Source organism: Bombus vancouverensis, chromosome 9 (genome assembly GCF_051014615.1).
Source record: "Bombus vancouverensis nearcticus chromosome 9, iyBomVanc1_principal, whole genome shotgun sequence".
NCBI classification, from domain to species: Eukaryota; Metazoa; Arthropoda; class Insecta; order Hymenoptera; family Apidae; genus Bombus; species Bombus vancouverensis.
The window spans coordinates 8,850,602-8,874,283 of record NC_134919.1 but is presented as its reverse complement, the minus strand read 5'-3'; the positions used below and the strand labels follow the sequence as shown (position 1 = coordinate 8,874,283).

At 35.6% G+C, this 23,682-nt stretch overlaps 1 long non-coding RNA gene across 1 annotated transcript in view; it reads right to left on the bottom strand.

Annotated features, from left to right (window-relative positions):
• Positions 1-766, bottom strand: part of LOC143303192 (uncharacterized) — a 73,497-nt gene extending 72,731 nt beyond the window's left edge. The window contains exons 1-2 of the long non-coding RNA XR_013059270.1: positions 616-766; positions 440-545 (exon numbers count right to left, since the gene is read on the bottom strand). This is a non-coding gene — a long non-coding RNA (uncharacterized LOC143303192). The remainder of the gene's footprint in view (positions 1-439; positions 546-615) is intronic.
• Positions 767-23,682: the final 22,916 nt, after the last annotated feature.

Sequence of the window (23,682 nt, the reverse complement as noted above, 5' to 3'; positions counted from 1 at the left end):
ATCTATAGATACAGCTCCATTCATAAATGTCCATATTTGTCTCTGATTTTATGTACAAATGTATTGTATGTATTGTATGTATAAATTCAGTTTCTAATTCGTTCAACGCTTTCTCAATGAGATTTAGCGTAAGAGATTGTGAGAGACAAACAAGTAATTCTTAAATTATCGTGTTTAAAAATGAACAAATTCTTAGATCGTTATCCTACATGAAAGCAAAATTCTGATTGATTAATCGTTGAAATTAATAACCTGAACCAACTATCACACTTTTTATAAAGTCAAAATATGTCGTGATACTTACGAATGAAACTATACATATGCAGTTATACATATACACATTTGAACGCATCTAGCGGTTGGTGAAGGTACAAACATAACCGTGTTGGTATACAAGGGTTTTCTTCGCTCATTGAGAATTGGTTTATAGACTACTTACGTCGCAATCGCTCCCAGGGAAAACGTTCCTCGAGCCCCGTAGAAGCCCGACGTAATAAATATAACCATAAAACCCGAACCGTAAAATCCAGCGGAGGTGGTATACTCTGAAATCGTATATATGTATGTACTTGGTGGGAACAGGATGAAGAATAAAAAGAGAAAGACAGAGTTTACCTATTGGCACGTACGATGAAAAGATACAGCAAGAATGGTGCGGACAGCCTAACCCAAAGGTCTCTACACGTGTAGCGGATGGCTTTTAAAACACCGTCGGCTATTTCGGTTGTGTATCGCGATTCACCGATCCTCACGAAGAAGTTGTACGCCTTCTGAAAAAGAATAGACAGTTACAACGATGCATTAGTGTATTAGGTCGCAGTGTGATATATTTTATTCTGAAATAAAACTTTAAATATATACACAGGTCAACAACTTGGTATCTATATATACATATATTGAATTACCTGCTGATTTTACTATTAATTCGAAATTCGTTCTACCAATATCACCGATAATATCTTTTACTTTCATACAGATTTTATTAACGGGTTTTTTTAAGATTACAGAATTTCAAGATGATCATCCTCTAATGTTGTAAATTTCATGGAACACGCGGTTTCAAAGGGTTTGGTAGTGTATACTTAATTCTATGCATACGAAGCATTACATCGGATACCAGTGACAAAGATCGTCTGAATATTGTCAAACAACTAATGAAACATTCCTATTTGAATAATTATTTTACTAATTAAAAATTAATTAAAAATTATTAATTTATTTGTTTGATTCATTAAACTTCTCATCGCCAGAATATTCTTCGTTTATGTACATTTCACAGAGCTAACCTTTTGTAATGTACTATTTCATATTTTAATCCTATTGAGATAAAATGTGTGCTTTCATTTCTTTGCGAATATTCTTACAGATACATAGCATCATTTACACTAGAATGTAAAACGATATAAATGCATATTTTGTACTTAAATAGCGAACATGATACTTTACTTGATGGTAAAAGTATTATGATTATAATTGAATATAATTTCTTCATAACTGATATTCTTTTTAAATGAAATTTCTTCCAGCTTAACAATACTGAATATCTATGACAAGTAGTGCCATTATTCGCGATGGTAGTAAGATTTATTGAATGACAAACTTGTAGGACACAACAGTGCAGAGAATAAGGAAGTAGAATATATTCGATAAGTTTAGAACCCTGAAGTCTCTTGTAAGTCCACAAGTTCAATAACATCTAAGGATTTTAGTTTAATACAGAGAGAGAGAGAGAGAGAGAGAATGAGTTCCAAAACCACGAAGTTCTAACAAGTTCGGGCATTTAACTGACTTCAATTTTGGAATTAATTTTAGGCTGTAGCTAAATTTATCGCTTTCATCGTAAAGAGAAATAAATCGTGAATCTTAATTAGATAAATAGATTTTTCATTTTTATCCTAACTTGTGTATATCAATTCATAAATCCATTAATAAATCTAAAGACACGGTCGGTTAAATATAATTCAAGCTACATACATTTTGCTAAAAACTGCCAGTATGTATCCATTGTTACCAATAAAGCAAAAAGCAGATAATTGCGTGTGCTTAATACTTGAAATATGGGTCATGTGGATTTACGTTTTTGCTTGCCGAACGCAGAATTTCATGCACGCCATTTCTTTTCTATCCTCAGTTTTATTCCCACAAGTCCATATTACGAACAATAAAATTATGTACAAAAATTGTCAATAAAATCATGACAATCCCCTACATCATCCCTTACAAAAAGATCATAGGTATGATTCCGAAGAATGTCCATTCTCGAATTCTTTCTGTCTCTATCCCATATCCGATCGTCGATGATGTTCCCGATAGTCGAGCATCAGGAATTGCGAAGACCACTCGCTTGTTTGCGAGAATCTTGAAAATTCGCTCGAGAGATAGTTAGAATAGTTTGAGACAGTCTCGGCGCCATTCCCGTTGATGTTAAACTACGGTGGCACGCTTCGATACTTGCGGATCGAACGGTTATCAGCGTGTGGAGATCGGTCTGAAGGATCCACGTATAGACCAAGTGTGGAAAAGGACACGCAAAGAGCTTTACACGGCATTCCTGTGGAACAGTTTCGCTGATACGGCAGTAATTTCGTAATTCGTACGCCCGGTGGTGGAGAGACTGGGCGCGTGTTCCCGTGGAAAATCAAGGGAAACCACCGGGGGATCACCTGTGTGTCCCAGTTTCTATTCTCTTGGCGTTGTAAGCTCTTTCCCTCTCTCTCTCTCTCTCTCTCCCTCTCCCTCTCTCCTTCTCTCTCTCTCTCTCTCTCTCTCTCTCTCTCTCTTGAGAAAGGTTCACCATGGAGAGTTCGCCTGAAAGCAAAGGCACCACGAAGACTCGCCCCTTCGAGCTGGATAAGTGGGTATTAGGAGAGTCAAGGGGTGAACAATAACGCGGATCGGTTAACTTAATAATGGACATTAGAGCGTTATACTGACTGGGAAGAGGAGTAGCTACGGTTCAGTCTGAAACTTACTTCTCGTGATGTGGGTGATTTGCTTCCAAGATTTTCTCCAAGCACTTTGAGAAGTCGACTTTGCCGCGGCAATGAAGACGTTCTCTCTGTCTCACATCCTTCCCTTGCGCTCTCTTTGTCCCACCTAGCCTGCAGCTTTATTCTCTCTCTCTCTCTCTCTCTCTCTCTCTCTCTCTCTATTTCCCTTTCTTCTCCTTTCCATTATTCCCCGGTGTACTATGAAACGATCCGGAGTCTCTTTGAGTTTAGCGGTGTCTGATGAAAAGGATTCGAAACGTGCGCCGTGATTTATTTCCGTGTTTCGTTCGTCACGAATTTTAAGAATTCCATAGGACTCGTCGAACAGATTAATTGGCAAATAAAATCGCATTATTTACAGATCGTAAATATATTATAATTAGATTGATACTGGAATTATCAAACTGGCGGGTTTTAGCTTTTTCTTCTTCCAAATACAGACTCTATATATTGAGTTTCAGTCAGATAAAAACATGGGATTGCTTTCTAAAATCTCAATGATCCTGATACTAATTAACTAGTATCTTAGATATACTTAGAAATTAAAGTTTGGTAGTTTTGGTGTTAAGCACGTGTTGAAGTTTTAAAAGTGTTGGTTATATAGAGACATCAAAATAGAAATAAATCAGAAAACTCAGAAAATTCGCGAGCGCTATAAGAATTGCCATGAATAAATGGATGTAAGGAATATTCAAGTAGCTTTTATTTGGAGAAAGCATTTGCTTTCCATGAGAGCATATATCGGTATTTGCGTTTATATTATAGGAATATCGTTTGTGCGGAACTAAAAAGAATAACATAGATTTTTGAAAAATTTATGAGAATATATATTTAACATTTGATACGAGATGTCTCACTGCGTTTCATTGGCGAACTCTTGTTGTTGATGACCGCAACTCTTCAAAAAGATAGTCAGCAGCATACAATGCATGTCAAAATATAAAAACGAACGAATGAGTGACGTGAAAATGGACACCCTCTGTAAAGTTCTAGAAACCGATGAACGTGTGAACATACATATTGTTGCGTGTATTTGACAGTTACAGTGTGGAACATCAAAAGCGGACCAAAAACTAAGCTTTAAATTTAACTTTACCGGAGGTACATTGATTATGAATATTGATTAAGTAGAGAAACTAGTTAATAATTTCCGTAACATCGTGCATGCTTATATAATAATATTCCATATTATATATGCATGTACAATAGTTACGTAACAATATTATAAAATAAAAAATGTGGCTAAGGAAGAAGATCGAATTAGAACGTTGCGATATAGAGATCCTCAATATACTAAATTTTACACAAACGGTACACAATTTTTCATCACCAATAAATCTGAATAATCTCGTTTCCGAGAAACTTGAGTGTTAAATTGAAATTAGGAATATCCACTTGATTCGCGTAGTATTGTTTGATACGTTATACCAGTGTTAAGTATCGTTTGGCTTGGATATCCACTTGGCGGATCGAATAGGTGAAGTGAGTTAATCAGGGTTGCTTAAGCTTTGTTACACTATCTGTGTTCCATTATCACGGAATAACGTGCTGTATCAGTAGGAGATAGCGTATCTGTACTGGCTCGTGTCAGATTACATCGCTTTGTTCGATAGAAAGAAAATAATTGAACGCGCGTAGAATCCGCGCCGATACCAGCGCGATAAAAGTAAAGTAATTAACAGGGCCGCGATGGTATGATAGCGAAATGATTATGTTCGTTCTCGGTATAACAGGGGGTAGGTGACACAAGACGCCAAAACGCAATTAACTTGATACAACTTTAATTAATGTAATGCGTGCAGAGGGTGGAATCGGGGTGTCTTAATGAGGTAAGTACACCTTAAATTCGCGCGACACGCAACTGCGAACCGTTCGTTGTACATTTTGTCGCGTGACAGACAGACGTCGCACGATAAACCGGAAGCGTAGCTTCAGACACTAGACTGCTTTGCATGCCTCCGATAACGCTTTTTGTCCATTAACGTGATTAAACGTTCAGCTGGATTACCGCACGATCTTTTCCAAATATAGTTTGTGCACGCGCGCGTGTAATCACACGGTCTCGTTCGGCCTTCTTTACTGTAAACGTCGCACAAAGGATACATCGTGTAGTGTCATTATAACGTTAAGCAGTATGTGCTATTTTTCTGGAAATTTCACGTTTCGGTTACGGTACAGAGCTAGTCGAGCTGCGTACTAAGAGCATTTTAATCGTGTTAATGGCAATGGAGTGTAATTTGAAAATTAGACGCGCGCATTCTTTGGAACTGTTTAGTTGGGTATCTTCTAAATTCGTAGAAACAAAAGAGAGCTCAGATGAAATTGGAAATATTCTTCATTTCTGCTATATACACAAACGTTCATATGATAGCAAAATGCAGAAAAGTGTAAGAATAAAGTACAGAGCAAACGATTGAAAATTTTATAACACGACGTTAGGAAACAGAGGAACAAATGGCATATAAGTGGCACTAATAATTCGACAATGTAAGCAATAAATGCGGATACATGATATGCGCATAATTAACTGGTAGTGTGAAATTTTTGTCTCCCTCCGGATTTAACTCGACTAAGTAAGTAGACTCCAGAGGATAGCTAGTTCAAGTGGATCTTGATTCACTTGTTAGATAAGAAAAACAAGTGGAATCTACCCGGAAATCTTTATAGGAATTATATAAGATATTTACTGCAGATATAGTTTCATATTAACATTGGCAGTAGAATTTGTTTTAAGCTTTACAGTCTCCATACAGTGCTAATGAAATTAATGAATAACACATTAACGTCTCGTTACTATATTAATGAAATTTCAGAGTATTTTCTATAACACACAATACATCCATAAAATGTTTCCATCTAATTACAAGTGAATCACTATATACATGTATATAGCGGACATTATAGACATTCACAATTTATACCTCGTTTAATGTCTTAAGCAAGAATGCGATGCAGCCGATAGCTAAGTCCCCTCTAGATAGTCTGCCACAGTTAACCACAGCATTATCAATATTTACAGGAGCAAATGCCTTTAACTTGACCCCGGTACGTTCGACGTGTACGTTTGTATCGCAAGAACGTAACCTCCTCAAAGCATGCTATCTCGACCTATAAGCGAAATCTGTATTGTGCCGGTTAATATAACCTCATCATTAATATAATAGACAAAGATGACAGGTTGGTCAAATTTGGTTATTGAAATTGTCGTCGAAATCCTTGTCTTCGTGGACTAGATTGTATTGTTCCGGCTGCAATCGCAGTCACACGATCTCTTTGAATACAGAGGGTGCGACCTATAAACATTATCAGCGATCATGAATCAACGGGTTGCAACTGTTCCAGCCACTTTCTATAAGCGTAACCGAAGCGACAGGATAATTCTCTTCGCAAGTAGAAATAACCGATTATTAAAATTAAAATGAAATATTTCTTTTAATTGTAATATGTGATGTAAATGTACGTTTATAAATTTATTCCATAAAATTATAATACGTGAAAATAAATAGTTCAGTATTAGAATTAACATTCTAAGCACTAAACTACTCGAAACGATCGATGGTTACACACCTTTTGTGTTTGAAATTACTTACTTTACTAAAAACCTATCGAAATTTTTGACAAAATTAGCGTTGAATTTTATTAAGACAGAAAAGTATCAAGTATAGTGCTCAGTTATATAGTTAAATATGCTATATAAATTATCATCAAGAATGAAAATCGAATTTAATTAATTAATATTTTTCAATCATTCAATCCCGTTTAACCCGATGACAATCACTAAATAAACGAAATAGTTCCCAACGACGGAGATCGCATAATTGTTTGCGGGCATCTTGAGAGAAGTGGACAATGCGAAGTTAAAGGGGTTGGAAATCAAGTTTATCGGCTCGATAAGCTGTATGCACGAACCGTTTGAGCGGGTCTTAGCACGACAGGCCAGAAATTTCATTTCCTGGATAGATCTCTGGAGACAAATCGATTGTTCCGGGATCCCGGGCCGGGGTCAAGACAGAAGAGATTCACTTTGACGCGTCGAGTAACGCAACGCTGATCCTTTATCCTTTTCCTTATAGCCTCAGCCTCTTTCTTTATGATCTTCCGTCCCTTATGTGTTGTTACTCCCTGAAAAGATCCGACAAAAAGGTTGGTCCGCTGTGGTAACGTCACTTCTCGTGTAGCTGCAATTTTATCGAAACGAAATTTCGCGTAAGTTGTCCAACAGTTTCATCCAGAGAGCTGAGTTGCCTGCCACCTCTCCGGAGTCTCCCAAGAGTATCCTTTTCACCGGATGCCATGCCATCTCTTCCCACGGCTAGATGTTTGTGGTTTGTTAGAAGGACGTAACAAATAAGGTAATCTTCCACACATATAGCCGGCTTGTTGAAGACGGGTGCCGAGCTGACTCTAAAACAGCACAGTCGTAGGAAACCCTTTCTCTTTGCCTCTTTTTCTTTCTTCTTTCTAGCTTGGTACTTTCGTTCCCTGAGCCGTCGCTGGTCTAGAAGGCGAACGACCGAGAAAACGTCGACGAACAGACTCGGAACTGTTGGAGAAGGAAGCGACTCTTCAGGCGATGTTTACGTCTGTGTACGTACACCAGCACAGTCGAACAGGTCGTGTGGATGTCAGGGAGGAAGAAGGAAGCTTCATAAGCGTACACAAGATTGGTACAGGAAACGAAGAGAGAATCGTCAGATTCACGCATGCACGAGAGCCGACGGCTCTACGTGGCTGGAAAACTGGAAGCACAGACCCTATATTCTCTGCATTTCTTCATTACGGGATCATACGCGGGGTAGTGTGAACGTGAGCGTGGCTACGGGCGACCGGTTTACATGTGTATCGTTAGACGGACTCGAAGAATTTTCAAGCAGAGTAACGCGCAAGTCCGTGGTTCACCGGTCAAAGCTTAACGCTGTTTCCCCTTGTTTCTTATTCCTAGAATACACGCGACTTCTTCTGCTGGGTTTTTTCATCCGTTATGCGCGCGATATGAGCACACGCCTGAAAATAAACGTGGCAGAATCGCGTTGCACAATTTCTGCCGCCGTTTACGATCCGTGATTTAAGTCGAGTTCGTGATAAGTACCTTCTGAACAATGACTTTGATAGAACTTTCACGTGAACGTACATTATCTCGTTAGTTGTTTGTGACGCTGCTGCGTATGAGGATTTTGTTTAGATTACTGTGATTGTTTCGTATCGGTGAGAAATATTCTTTCACGTTAGAGTACTTTAGAATCCGATTGGATTCTATTTTTCTAAAAATATTTCTTCTTATTTAATAATTTGCTACTAATGAGTTTGCATTTATCTTTTATAGTGTTTGTACTTTATTTGATAGCTTAGGACGTACCTTTAATTGCTATTATAATTTAAGACCAATCTAGCTTCTTCTGAATGAACTTTCAGTTGAGTTGGAATAATAAGAAAAATGATTCTAGTAAAGATGATACAACTGAAAACAAAACGATTAGGTCTCAAAGGAGGCTTTTCGAAAATTCTGCAAACTTTTTAAACTTTAAGGAATTGGCACATCTATTATATTCGTGTAGTTAGCTTATCGTGCGCTTTTAAATATTATTATTCAAATACCTATACTACTTTGTCAGAAAATCGAGGTTATCAAAGAACCGCATTAATCAGAAGTCGAAGTTTCGGAAGAATTTTTAGAATTTCTTAAAGGTCGTTTACTTTTAGCCTGGCATACTCCAACTTTTATCGCTTTGAGATTTTATACAAATTTTAACGAAGTTCAATTTCCTTGCATTGACTTTATTTCTATACTTCCTATAATAATTACAGTAAAAGATACGAATTAGGGAAGCTTCGGCAAATATTTGAAAGCTAACAGTTGACACTTTTAATGCATCTCTTTTAATCTTTCAACTACCATTTAAGTACATATCCGAGGCAGAAGATGAACAGTATAAGAAATAAATTTATAGAATATAATTTACAGAATAAGAATTTTCTCAAAATTCTGTTAAAGAATTAGGGAATAATCGGACCATACATAAAATATTCTCACGAGATTTATTTAAAAAATACAAACTTGTAAACATATTTCTTCGTAAAAATATAATCAAAACTGGAATTTTCACAGTATCCAGCTAATTTACACGTGTTGGAGCAACACAGAGCCACCCTTCCACTCAAAATTCCGGACGAAACCACAAACTCCGTCAACCCTTTCGACGACAAAAGCGAATCCCTGTTTCGACATTTGCAAACGAGAACCCGTGGATTCGCAGTTGCAACAGTTAGCAGTGTCAGAGGGTCGCGCGAACGACGATCGTGGCTCGTTAGAAATCCGCAGTTGGTCCATCGCTACGTGCGAATTTGCTCGATAAAGTGCGAACCTACTTTATAGCGGGCATGTTCCGAGGCTTTGCTTCGTCCTCCCTCGGCCTAACGTGTCCCTACGTGCGCCGAGTATTAAACGTGGACCCGGTTATCATCCTTCAGCGAGGAAGGACGCGCGAGTATCACGAATTTACGCGCGGACTTCGCAGTTTCTCGCGGCTGTTCGGTCAAATATTGTGTTCCTCGAGGGAGCTGTCGCTTGCTGGAAACCTGGAACGCGCGTTAGACAACAACGATCAAGAGTCAAAGAGATGTGGAAGTTAAATGGCAGCGAGGAAGTTAATGATAGGTTGTTATTGCTTTATTACCTAAAGTCGCATCAATTGCCAGGGATATTAGTGGCTACATTTTGGTTAAACCAAGGCACATGTTTATTCTTCTTTTTGTTACAGTCTCTAATACCTTGAGATTGCTAACAAGGCATTGTTTTCAAAACACATAACCATTGTGCCATTCGTAAACAAGAATCTGCAGATAAAGAGGGTAAACACAAAGATGAACGTACAAGGCCAAACAGTAACCTAAGATGCAGAGATCTCTGTTACAAGGACTGACAATAAGATGCTAGTATTCTAGTGTGTCAATACGTACACGCAGAATGAGTGACAATGTGTTCGTGAATGGTCGAACACGACCATTAGTATTATGGCTGCGATTTTCACAACAAATACTTATAATAACATAATATAAAATTGCATATAAATTAAAATTGTATATCTTATTTATTATTTAAATAAAGTTTGATATAACCCAAACTCTAAAAGATGCTTCCTCGCATCAAACTCCAAAAGATATATATCTCGCTAACTAAAGTTGAGCGACGACTATATATATAATTGACATCACACGGGATATTGTTCTTGATAGCATGTATCAAGATCACTCAAAATGGTATGCACTTGTGTATGAGGTATGGCTTTTTCTCCATAATTAACCAACCGGATCGAATGAAGGTTTACGAGCAGGTTGGAAAATGGCTCGTGTCTTGATCGATTCTTTCGTGTGCCCAGGTTGAACCGAATTTCGTGGCTGAGTGAATTTGCTCTGTCTATTTAAGATGATTGAATGAACACGGGAAGAGAGGAAGGAATTTGAATATGAAAAAGATTGTTGTTGCTGGTTTATGTGCATTGTTTACTGAAGGGGTTTGAGAGCTAAGTAAGTCTTTTATATTATATTTGGATTAATTATAATCAATTCTTACGCATAGAATTATCAGCAATTTAGATTATGTGAAACTTTATGTGAAATATGCATAACATGGTTAGAGAGGAATTTTTACTTTTATTTTGAAGAAGAATTATAATTGGAAAGGATTAAACAGAAATAGGATCTTGTTCTTATATTATATGCTGAAAGTATGAGTCTTTTTAGATAATGTGATAGGTTCTTTTTCTTTTCATGTTTTAATGATAGGTTCTTTTTCTTTTAATGTTTTAATGATAGGTGTTTATAAACTTTTAGTTTGAAAATTAAATTATCGAGTAAAGCAACTACTGACAAATTCCTGAATCATTTTTACTTGCTTTCATATGAAAGAAAATATAATATGATCAAATTTTTTATAGTATCTTATAAGAAGTTTCCAAACAGATTAGATATAATTTGTATTATTATTTCATTAATATAATAATTTAAAATGTTCGAAAATGAACGCGATCCCTTTTACGATTTGAAACAAATGCAGCCACTGAGTGAGTAACAATTCGATAAATCGATCTGATTGAATCGTAATCCAACGACATACCTGTAGATGTAGCGTGGAAAAGAGGAAATCGTGGATTGATGAAAATTTTTATTGAAATTTCAAGTAAGGCTGTATCCATCTCTTCGATCGCAGCCATCGCAAACCTTAATCCCGTTCGTCCTGGAAAATTGTATTTCTATCTACTATACGTTCTGACTGAACTTTCACATCCCCGATTTTATGCAGACATGAAATGTATATTAATCACGTGTTTCTAGTTTGTGAACTCTTAGTTTTAAATGACACACAACACCTACTTTTAAGCAGTCATATCCCAAATTTTTAGAACAAATAGAATATTTTATATGCACTAAGGAATATCTTTATTGAACCCGTTGCAGCGCTAAATAAAACTAACTGCTTATTTTATTAATACACTAGTGTATAAGCATAGTAAATTATTCCTAAATATATAACTATTAATCATTCATTGATATGATAACTATTGCTTGTCAGATTTCAAGTTAAAGTAAAACATTATAGTCGATTCTTTATTCGCGTATTTCTTCGTATAAGCAAATGAAATTCTGGTTACAGAAGGATAATTTTGAGAATAAAGTTAAGAGATTGGCGTAATATTGGCAATAATAAAACAGTAGAAAATTCTAAAATAAACTTAAAAAGTAAATCAATGCGAAAAATGTGTGTCTCTAAAAGTCATTATCGAGATTTCTTCCAACTGAATGCGACAGAAAAGCAAAATTTTTGATATTTTATTAAAAACGTAATTTCTAAAAAGCTTTATATTTAAATAACATTTCATATGGAATATTCTATCCGTCATTGTCTTGTTTCTGTACAAGATATGTGATTTACGAATCACGATATAATGCAGAAGATAATAAAATATTAGAGAAATGCACAGAACAGATGGGTAAATTGGTAAACGTTAGATTTTCCTTTCATAATTAAGTGACGTTAGTGCGTTACGTGTTGAACATTCGAAATGTGCTTTTTTTTCTTCACTTAATTAAAACTAACGGTACAATCGCACCGTACTATCCAACAGGAACTTCTGTAACAACTCTTGTGCATTTTTACATTTAATTGTACAAATACCAGAGGGAAGTAATAAATCGGATATAACAGTTATCCAATATTTTCAACTGAAAGCTGCACTCTCAACATTTTTCATTCGAAATAACTCCGTTGCTGTTTGATAACTACATAATTTTGCCAATTTCGCAACAAATTAACAAGATTTCAAATCGAATTCTCAAAATTCTTTCGCACGATTCGAAATTCTATTTTTTTTTTTATTATCTTGTAAATGACGTTACTATGTTGTACAATTTTCCAGTAGAATTAATGTCAGAACATTATGTACGTCAAGAAGATTATTATTTTGATTTCTTTTGTCATTATAATACTTATAACATTTATATATACATAATATTTAACATATATAACGTATATATACATTACGTATACATACGTGTATATATGTATTATACGTAATTATACGTGTACATTACACACGTGTAAGATGGCAGCAAACAGCATAAAATACACAAGCAAGGTGTAAAGTGATATTAGCACTATAATGTACTATTAAAATTCCAATTCTTTAATTACGTCTAGAAAAATGTGAAATAATGAAAAATGCTAATTACAACACTCGAAACGTATTTTTAACTAAAACTAATACAATCTACGATTCTATCAAGTGTTCCGTAAGTTATAATCAAAGTCATACATAACAAAAGAGAATATAATAAGCTTATTTCACAAATCATAGAAATCATTTCTCAATAATCGTTAACGGTGGAACGAGAAACGATTGAAGACCGTGAGCGAGTTATAGCTTCGACGGAACGATCATAAATCTCCTTAGAAGGATAGAAAAAAAACGTAAGAGAAGTAGTTCTACGAAAAGTCGAAATAAACGAGGAAATGCGAGAACTAGAAGAAGCAGTAGATCGACGCACGAAAACCAGGCAGATGCATCAATAGATATCGAAAAATAGCTTTCGAAGAGTCAGGTATCTAGCAAACTGCAACCAGATCGAAGCTATCTCGAGGATCAATCGTAGTTCCTAGTTCTCGTTGAAACTCTTTTCATAGGACCATTTCGTTCGGCACCAATTCTAACCGCCTTCAATCAAATAGTACTAAGATATCGTAGCGGGTATAAAACGATTTTTCCAAGTAACAATCACGCGAAATTTTATAAAACCGTTCAGTTTGTCGAGTGTCAAACGTATAACTTTTCTCATGCCAATTGTGTACCTCTGCTTCCATTGCCAAATAGACAGGGAACAATCAAAATTATTATACAAATGTATATTAAATGATATCTTCTACAGAAAAAAGAATATGAACTGTAAAATTTTGTCGATCGAAATTAAGTTTTCGAGAAAGTGAGGTATGAAAATTTTCTACCTACGTGACATAAAAGTTTTTTAGTTTAAATATTCCAATATTTTCGTGAACCACTGTAGATTCCTTTATATAAACGAAAGAAGTTTAGTGATATAACAAATGAAATCTTTTAATAAATAATCTTTTATAAAGTGACTTTTATAAATTACAGATTATCCGATTAATTTATTTGATATAAAATCGTAATATTATAGAAGAGAAATCTATACAATGCCACTTGCTAATTCTCACAATAATTTCTAATACTTGGCAGATCAAACCTTTCGGATATTGTGTTTACCCTGTTCGATAATTTATTGTTTACTATATACATGGATTCGATGTCGACTCAAGTTATCTGTATTACATATATACGTATAATCATTAACTACATTAATTACATTTTGGCACGGCTTCGCGATATTCCGAAGAAAATATGCACGTTATATATTTCAATTAAATTGAGTTGCTCGTATCACGATGAATTGAACACAAAGTGGCGAACCAACGATAATTTATCGTCGGTAGTGTGTCAATAATTTTGTCAGGCGAAAGTTCGGAAATTCTCTTCATAATTTTCAGCGAAAATGCAACGGGTTAAGCAAAATAGATAAAATGCTCCGGTCGAGTCTTTTACGTCGCAAGTTTTAATTAATTATGGGCCTATCAGTTTGTTTCCACCGGTTCATTCTAATAATTTCGTATGAAGGGTTGCAATAACATTAGCTGGCGGAATACTGATACGATGTGCGACCAAAAGCATAATACTCTACAAACGAGTGAAAACTAATTTCTTCTTAATATTCTTTGCGGACTGTCCTGCATATATAGCATATACATTTATATAGTTAGGATCCTTCACTGATAAAATTAAGTATCGTGGATAATAATTTTCTTCTATGCTTCCATGAATCAAGTTATTCATAAAAATCCAATGAATGTGTACAAATAGTACTATATATACAAAGAAAAATACATTTTTCTCTCCCATTCTTTGCTTCAATATACAGTAATAAAGGGAAAAGATGCAAGTTATTGCATAAAATTTTCAAATTGTATCGAACCGCAAGAAGACTATATTTCTGCAACATTATTATCATAATTTATTTTCCATTACTATTTGCATTACGTTTCTGTATTATTTATCTTCTCTTACTAGCCCGGGTAGCTCTTCGAAAGCTTCCATTAGACTAAATTTCCTTACGCTGCGCTTTTTATTTGCCTGCCGTTGCATTTCTTTCACGCACAAAATGAAACGTTTTAAGCGTCGTTCCGGTTGAAATAGACTTTATTCAAAATTAGTTAAAACTACCATCCCTTAGCTGCTGCTGCGAGGAGAGAAAAAGTAGCAGAAAATTATTTACCCAGCGGTCGCTTGATTCTACGCCGACACCCTTCATAACCCCATCCCCGTATCCCCTTTGTTGGAAGTAATTAAATTTAACAAGATTCAAAATCACCGCCTTCGTCCATGTAAATTTTCCGGCAGCCGTGCTATTGATTATTCAACGATGGTAGGAATTGCTGGTTTTGTTTCGGCTTTACAATGGAATTCGTGGTGTTTCATGGACAGTTCCCGTTTCTTTGATGTTGCGCGAACTTTGCATACGATGTTCAAGAATACGGTATTACTGGCATTTGCGAAATATTTGAGTTGTATCCTGAATGTAATTACAATTTACAAGGATTCAGATATTAGTGTCGAATACCGCATAGTTCAACGAGTTGCATTATTGGTACTTTTCTACGACTAGTATCGAGGATGTGGCGCGAAATTTCGATATTATGTTCAAGGTACTTGTTATATAACAATACGTATTTTTGAATTATATCTGACTATAGTTACAATTTTTATTCCGATATTAAAACGAGATATGTAACATAAATTACTGAGGCGTTGTAGTGTCGACACTTATATATAGGAGATACTTAAAATAGATGTACTTGAAAATAATATTTATTTGAAGGAACTTTCAAATGTAATCACGAAAAAGTATTTTCATAAATTATGAAAAAATATAGACTGTTTCTTAGGTCTAAATAAGAAAGAGTAATCTACTGTATAAATGGAGACATGAAGAAGTAGGGTACGTAAATAGACATATTCCCAGACAAAAGTGTGAAACTAGTTATATGTATATTATTGCCGATATAATAAATACTTTGTATATTTTTGCACATTTAATCATTTTATATTTTTGCAATGCAAACATTTAGTCAATGGCATATATATTTCATATATTTTTGCACATTTGGATTTCTTACAAATGCATAAATATCTGAAGTCTACTCATAATAGATCGATTTTCGAAGGGGGCCACGGAATGAAAACATATTGTCGAGTGGAATCGTAGCTCCAGGCGAAATTAATCGATGTATCCAAGGGAAGCAGCCCGTTATTTTCTCAACGACAACGACGAAAAGAAAACGTCCATCGGCCGGATTATCCCTGAAAATAATTAGCGCGGTCGATCACTGTGTCCACTTACCGGGTGAGAAACAAGTAAACCTATAAAAATACCATTATCCCAGCGGCACAAGTGCGACGGTTCGCACACAGCCAGGCGGCAGGAAGGGCGGTAGACGAGAATAGGAGGTGAAGGGTGAAAGAGGACAAGTGGAGAAGCCGAGGGTAAGGTAGACGGAGACTGCAAAAGCAAGGAGTAGGTTCCGTTAATGAATTTCGAACCTGGAAGCTTCTCCGTTCCTTATATCCCGGAGACTCTCATTACGTGAGAAGCTTTAAGAATACCTAGTACTCGTAATTCACGGGAATTCTGTGAGACAGCAACGTTGCTAAAACTGAAACATACTCGCGATGCCATTGGAACGCTCGTTCCACGCTCAAACATTTCCTACTGTACACAATGATAATCCATTAATCATCCGTCTGGAATAACATGAAATTTTGGCTTTCGCCGAAACCGATTTCTACGAGTCGATCATTCGAAATGGTTTTCAAATACAGTGATAACGCGAAAATACAAAAGCTAAGATACGAATAATAATAGAGGGATGTTGCAGTAATAAACTACTTAGCGCAAATCTATTCCTAGAAACGTAGAGAGAAATGAAGAAACGTTTGTTTCCGTTTGTAATTTATTTTACTTATTGATGAAAGTAAATATGATAAAATCAAATTATTATACTCAGTATCTAATATATAGTACACGCATTATTTGAAATCACTTCAATTTGAGTAACGTAAGTCCAAGCGGCCATCCAATGGAAACTGACGTGTATCTAAAATCGACTTGGTACGCTTTGTTAATTGAGAAAACAAACTAACTCGTGATTTGAATTTCCAATTTCATGTATACAATATCGTTGTTTCTTTACTTATAACGCCCCTATATTATAATGCTTCGATTTATTTCTATCGAAAATAAATTATATATTATTTGAGATTGGTTTATCCTTAATAGCCATCGGTTTTGTAATTATAAGATTGTCCAGTTAAGGAGCCGGCGAGTAGGTTTTATTAGAATCTAATAAAAATTTGTAGGAAGTAAATATTTGAATTGCCAGTTATCTGAATCCGAGGAATACGGTTTCTATCCCTTTTCCCTTCTTTCTTCAGTGGATGGTAAGATTCTAAGATTTTGTTTATTGTGTCTCGAGAAAATAGCTCCCCAGGGCGAATGACAAAGTGCAGGTTTGTTTTCCTGTTATGCACTTCTGTGAGACGCATAGATTGAAGCTTTTTAGGTTGTAAATTTTTTGCCAGTCACTTTCCAATTCCATTTACGTTATCATTTTCTGACATTTTTACGCTCTCCAGAGTGAACTTCGTCTCCTTTCTTTTTAGAGTAGGCAGACAGACTTGGATTTTTTATGACTATGCGTTATGCGAGTATGAAACCTTCAATTCAACAATATTACCAATCATTTGTATCTTCACCGACAAGATTTGCGCACGTAATGATAATAATGTCATCGTAACAATAAGTTGAAATTATTCTGCATACGTTGAAGAACGATATATTAACAATCTATCGTTTTTAAATCACGCGAGAAATTATTTAAAAAATAAAATTAAATCTTCAGTAACAGTTTAAGATAATATCTGGGATTTAAAATAAAATAACCTGAAAATTACATATAATCAATAACGATAAATCGACTAAATGTACTTTCGGGCTAACATTTCAATTGTATGAACACAAATTTTTGAATTCAAAATCGAATTCAATTTGATAGAGTATTTTCAACTTGTTTCGATTCAGATAGACAAATCGTTTGAATTTGAACAACTCGTTTCGAGTCTCAAACCCTGAAGCATTCTATCAAACAATTAATAAGCTGCAATGGAATATGGAAAAGCAAAACGTACATCAACCGTGATATCCAAGCAGAGACTAAAGTGAAATCATTGGGCAGCTTTAAATCTTCAGCGTACGGATCTGAGGAGCAGTGAAACAGATATTTTCATCCATTGAAATAAGAGAGTACTTTCAGTGAATTAATTGTTCACACATACAAACGCGCAAAGACGTGTTTCTTTGTTCAGACAAAGGGCAAAGGAAATCTAAATTAGAAACGCGACGAGCTATCGCCAGAAGGGAAGGAGCAAGTAATTACTACGGTATTTCATTGTATTCAGCTCATCGTTCAGTAGGATCGCTCGATTACACGTGGTTCGTTATCGCGTCTCTCCGTTACATCGAGGCAAAACTTCGTCAGTGCAACTGCCAGTGTTACAACGCGTTACACAATTAATACAACGATTACACCTGTCCCTTCATCATTTGCACGTATCTTGCGAACGTGTCACTGATATTTGTTTCATAATCGACTTGACGTTCGTATCACTAATAATAATTAAAATTAACTATATATTACAATCCCGTTCATAAGTAAAGATCGCAGGAGGAAAACATGATAAGTATATTTTTGTTAATTTCCTGATTTAAACAATAGGATTTTTCTGTGTAATTAGAAATAACCTGTTAAGAAGCAGAATTTTGAGAAGTATAAACAAGTTTCCTTGATTAAATTGATTTCAATTAATTTAAGATTGCTTGTTAATCCCGCGTGAAATCAACGTGTGTCCCAATATTTATGAATGAAAATCCACGCTCACATATGTATATTACATAAAATATCATTGGAGAAAATTATCAAATCGCTCATACAATATTATAATATCCTGCTATTTAATATCATATCCTTGCACATCGTGATTAAATACGTTAATTATTCGGGAGATTTACTTTTTTAGTATATTCACGTATCTTCGTGTTTATGTAGTTTTTTAATTAAACGTATTGCAATTTCGAATATTTATATTTCCGTGTAAATTTCACGAACATATTTCACAATCGAAGAAGGATGAACTTTTCTTCCTCATAGGTAATTTAATTCATAATGAAAATATACGGAACGAGTACTGAAATTCTAACATCACTACTTTAACGAGACATTGTTACATTCGAGTGAAATCAAACAACAGACAACGGAATGATTACATTGCCATGAAGACGCATTCCATCAAGAATTATTAAATTGCTGTGTGATAATCAATGTAATTTCAATATTAGCATTGAAGGGTTAATTAAAAAGCTACAGACGAGGATCATATTTCATGAGAGTGGCGAAGATAGGCTGGGCGGAATATGAAAAATTAAGGGGACAGAAAATAATTGAATAAGCGATAATTTGCACGCAATATCGCGTGATTCTTGTCAGTATATTATCATTTAATCTGTGGTAAGTTGTTTGCGTTAATAATATTTCAATAACGGAGTCCCTGTCTCAAGTGTTGTTTCATTCGTTTCGTGGGAAAACATCAACATGCGAGTATTGCGTGTCTTTAACTAAATTTAAAATAAATTATCGTAATACGTCGCTCTTTTACTTTTTCTATCGTCTATCAATAGGAAATTGTTTGTTCGACTAACTTGCTAAAATGACTTGAAATTAAGTAAAAAATAGTATATAAACTATCGTATGTATATATAGTGGCAAGAGAAAAAAACTGAAGAAAAGACACAGCTTGAACGTTATGCGTCGTTCTATATGACGCGAGGATTCTTTCGGAAAGATATGTTTGCTCCTTAAATACTGCAAGCGCTTTATTTACTCTTTGATGGGGTGGAAATGTTTGAACTCCTTGTAATTTGCTCACGGATATTGCACGCGAAATCTTATACGTGTATGTGTCTTTGCCAGATATGGAAGCGTAGCGTGTCACCGTGCACTGCTATGCGGGAAAATAGCGACACTACATTTCATTTGCAATTATTATCTTCTAACATTCTACGAAAATTATTGAGCTACTACGAGTGATTGGAAATAGATCTTCGTGAAAAGATGCTAAGCGTGTCTGCAGTAGAATATCCAGTTAAATAATAGATAGTGTTTTACAGTGGAATGTCCCCTTAAAGATTGGACGACGAGCTACATTCAGAAAAATTTCGTTATTCAATTGTTCTCTTTGGGATACACAAGAACAGGAATTTATTAATCCAACAGTTTATGTCGAATTTTTATTTTCAGTTGTTTAATCATTTTCAAGCTTCAATAGGCAAGTTATAATTTTGCTTCTTTAGAACTGTTGATTTTTAAATCGTAAGAGAGATATTGTTAATAAACAATGTCAGAAGGTGTTTCATCCTTACTCCGCGTCGCGTTATATGAAAAATGGTAGCCGGTATTCACGCGTTACAACTTAAAACGCAGCACCTCACCGTTTAAAAGAATGAAGGTCTGTTTGATACGAGTGAACCTCGTTGCCTGACAGCATAGCAATTCGCCATGCAAACTCGCATAAAATTTCAAAATTAACACGTTGACTACCGCGCTGCTGCCGTGGGATTCGCGCGAATTTTCGTGAAACCGCTGTACCGATCCCGCAGGACTGGTAAGATATATTAAACTTTTCAAGGAAGCTACGTTCATCGCTCTGTTATAATTAAACAAGAAATCGATACTATTATTACGAACAACCGCGAATCCTCTTCAGAAATGTAATGAAATTTAATAAAGAATATGTATGTGTATGCTGCAAATCACGGAAAATCTATTAGAATGTTATAAAAAATACTTCCATTTGAAAAAGTTATAAAGTCTGTTTCAGTTTATAGAGACGAAAAAAGTGAGGATACATGCAAACAAATAGAAAATACACAACCGTAATCCATCCGAAAAGACCTTTCAAGCGATAAGTCAATATACTTTAATTCGATAGACGGATTAAAAAAAATAGCTGAAACTAAAGTGACAAAAATTGTATAGTATTTTATACAGTACCGTAATAAAATAAATGGATCTAAAATGTATTATTCGTCTGTGTGTGCTGATACTCTTTAATTTATTAGTGAACCGTAGTGAATAAACAAGCAGAATACGTCTCAAAGAATTTCAGCCTTGAAACTTTAAATTTTTCTCTAAAAGAAACAAGTGTATTATAAAGTTACAATCAAAAAATCTAAATTGAAAATATAAAGTCAATAGAATAAGGGAACGAAAATCACTAAAATCTTTCCTATATAATCATTTTATCAAACCACTGCGTATACATATTTCTTTTTCAAAATAATCTCCAGAACTTTTGTTGAGTATTTAACACTTTAAAATGTTTTACGCAAACGATACTTGATAACAAATCAACTATTGTGACTAGTAAAGTGCTTCTTTTTATTCTTCGAATATTCGCATAAATATTCTATATATCCTTTGTGTCAGCCATATAGGGAGACGAGTGTCAACAAACGTTTTATTCTTCTGAACCACCATTATATCGAAAGATCATGTGGTTTACGGTAAATCACTAGGCAGCTGTATCTGGTAATCAAAGGAAATTCAATCTGGAATACCGCGACCGTTCGAACTTCTCTCTCTTCGGCACAGAGATTTACTTCCGATCGGTTGTGAATGCAGGCGATAGTAAATTCGCTATTTAGCAAGTTCTCAACCGATGAATATTCTGTCATGTGACGTATAATGGGATATACGTAGTACGTGCTTCATTCCCCCTTATTATGGCGGTTGCTCCGTTTCTATCGTGCCTCTTGCTGAATCCCTCACAGTGCTAACCTGCTATTCCGCGGCTATTCTATGGGTCTCAATTTATGCAATTATTTGCGAGAGGCGAGCTTTTGCGCGTACACCAACCTCCACGGGAATCGATAAAGTTCCTATTTATCTTGCTTGCAAATTATACCGATGCCAGTGTATTCGACAACTTCGGGTTCTTGTTCCATGCTCGTATGTGCACGAGGTGTGCTATTTAAGGGAAAATGCTATTCGCGGAACCAATGTATTATTTGCCTCTGATCGAGAAAAAAGTTGTATGTTAATTTCGATTTGTTTATTATCATGCAAATTAATATAAATCTCGATCTGTAATATGCACCTAAATATGAGTTTCTCAGGAGCCATACCCTATAAATTAACTCAATAAATTGGAATTTGAAGAATGACAATTACAGATATTATTTTTTCGTTTTTATCAATTATCAATTATTTGCGCTATCTCCTTCTGATAAATAAGTTTGAAATTTCTTCCTTAAAACGTTTAGAAGTTCCAAATATCCTAGTGTAAAATCACTAAATTTTAATTCCTTTGAAATAATATTGTTAACAATATTATTAAATTCTCCAAACACAACACCATCCTTCAAAGGCACAAAGTTATAAAAAGCTTCGTCCAACCATATTTCTCCACGAATTTTCTCCTACTATTTCCCACAAAAAAACCTCAACCTATTCCACTGAAACTATTTCACGCGGACAAACCCAACAAATTGAAATAGCGAAACTACGTTCGTCTTCGAATGGAAGGTTTCGCAGGTCTGTGATTCGAGTTAACAAGCATTTCTGATTATTTGTAGAGTTAGAATCCGTTCAAAAACTGCAATTTCAACCTCAATTTCCGTCGCATCGCAGGCTTCGCGAATATACCAGAGCGTATAGCCACCGTGGGTGGCTCTCGAAAGACCATCGCATCGGTCCAACTCTGGGAAACAACAAATTACCTCGTCTAACATAACAAACAGGTTGCGGAGCCAACATGTCGGCCGCGTAATGCTCCGGGGTGTTGCTCCGTTGGCAGCAGAAAAAATTATCACTTCAAGTGGTCAACCCCTCGAACGTAACGCGCATCATCAGTGGAGGCCGCCAATCGACCCGATTTAGAAATACCTGTACATGGTATGGTATGTGTAGCGCGTAGGTGAAATCGTGTACCTGGTCGCCTCCTCGATACTCGTTCCGTGTCACCAACAACCATTTGTCGTTCGAAGGGGACTTTGAACGAGCGATTCGCTTAACATCGAGTCAACAGAAGATAAAACCAGAATCGATCGTCCTGTAATGGTCGATCGGAATCCAATGCCGCGTATCCCCGCATTAGCTTTTTGTTTCTAACAAACGGTGACCGCCCATCCTCTTTCCGCTGGAGAATGGCCAGCATTATACTTTATTTTTTTCCATTTTCACGCATCCTCCTTCCCTCTCCTCTCACGCAAAAAAACCGACACCAGCTAGATGGAATAGAATTTTTTCTTTCTTCTCTCACTTTCCCACCTTCTCTCTCTCTCTCTCTCTCCTTCTCTCTCTCTCTCTCTCTCTCTCTCTCTCTCTCTCTCTGTGCTTTCCTAGATAAAAGAAAATCAACGTGATATTCGCAGAATTTATATTCGTTTCGGATTTGGATAAATCTTTTGGTTAAATTGTTCCTAACTTTTTTTTTAGATTTGTGAACGGTGATTGCTATCTTCCTTTTGGGAGGATGGTTTAGTGGAAATGAATTCCACATTTTTCGTGGATACGTGAGTTTGTTGAACACGAGAGCAGAATGGTACGGAATAATCAATTCGTAATTTTTCGTACTTTTATGGATTTATAATGGCTCATTTCTGGGAATTTAAATAATTTTTGATGTAAAACACACGGATGGAAGCTTGTTTCTCTACTGTATGTTTTCCGTCGGTATAACATTTCCTTTTGAGGAGAATATGAAAGAATAGCGATATCTCGTTTTAATTATACGCTAAAGATTTCCTCGAAACATCAAAAGTCTTTTTTCTCGGTTGAAATTAAACCAAGAGATGGAGACATAAAAAGAATTCGAGCACCGCGGTTAAACTAGAATGTATATATTCCGTGCCCTGTAATCAATTATTCTGTCTACAAAAGGAATAGCCAAACGAATATTTAACCGTTTTATTTGTACTCCGAATAATTATAGCAGCCATCTTGATCCCCTTATTTTAT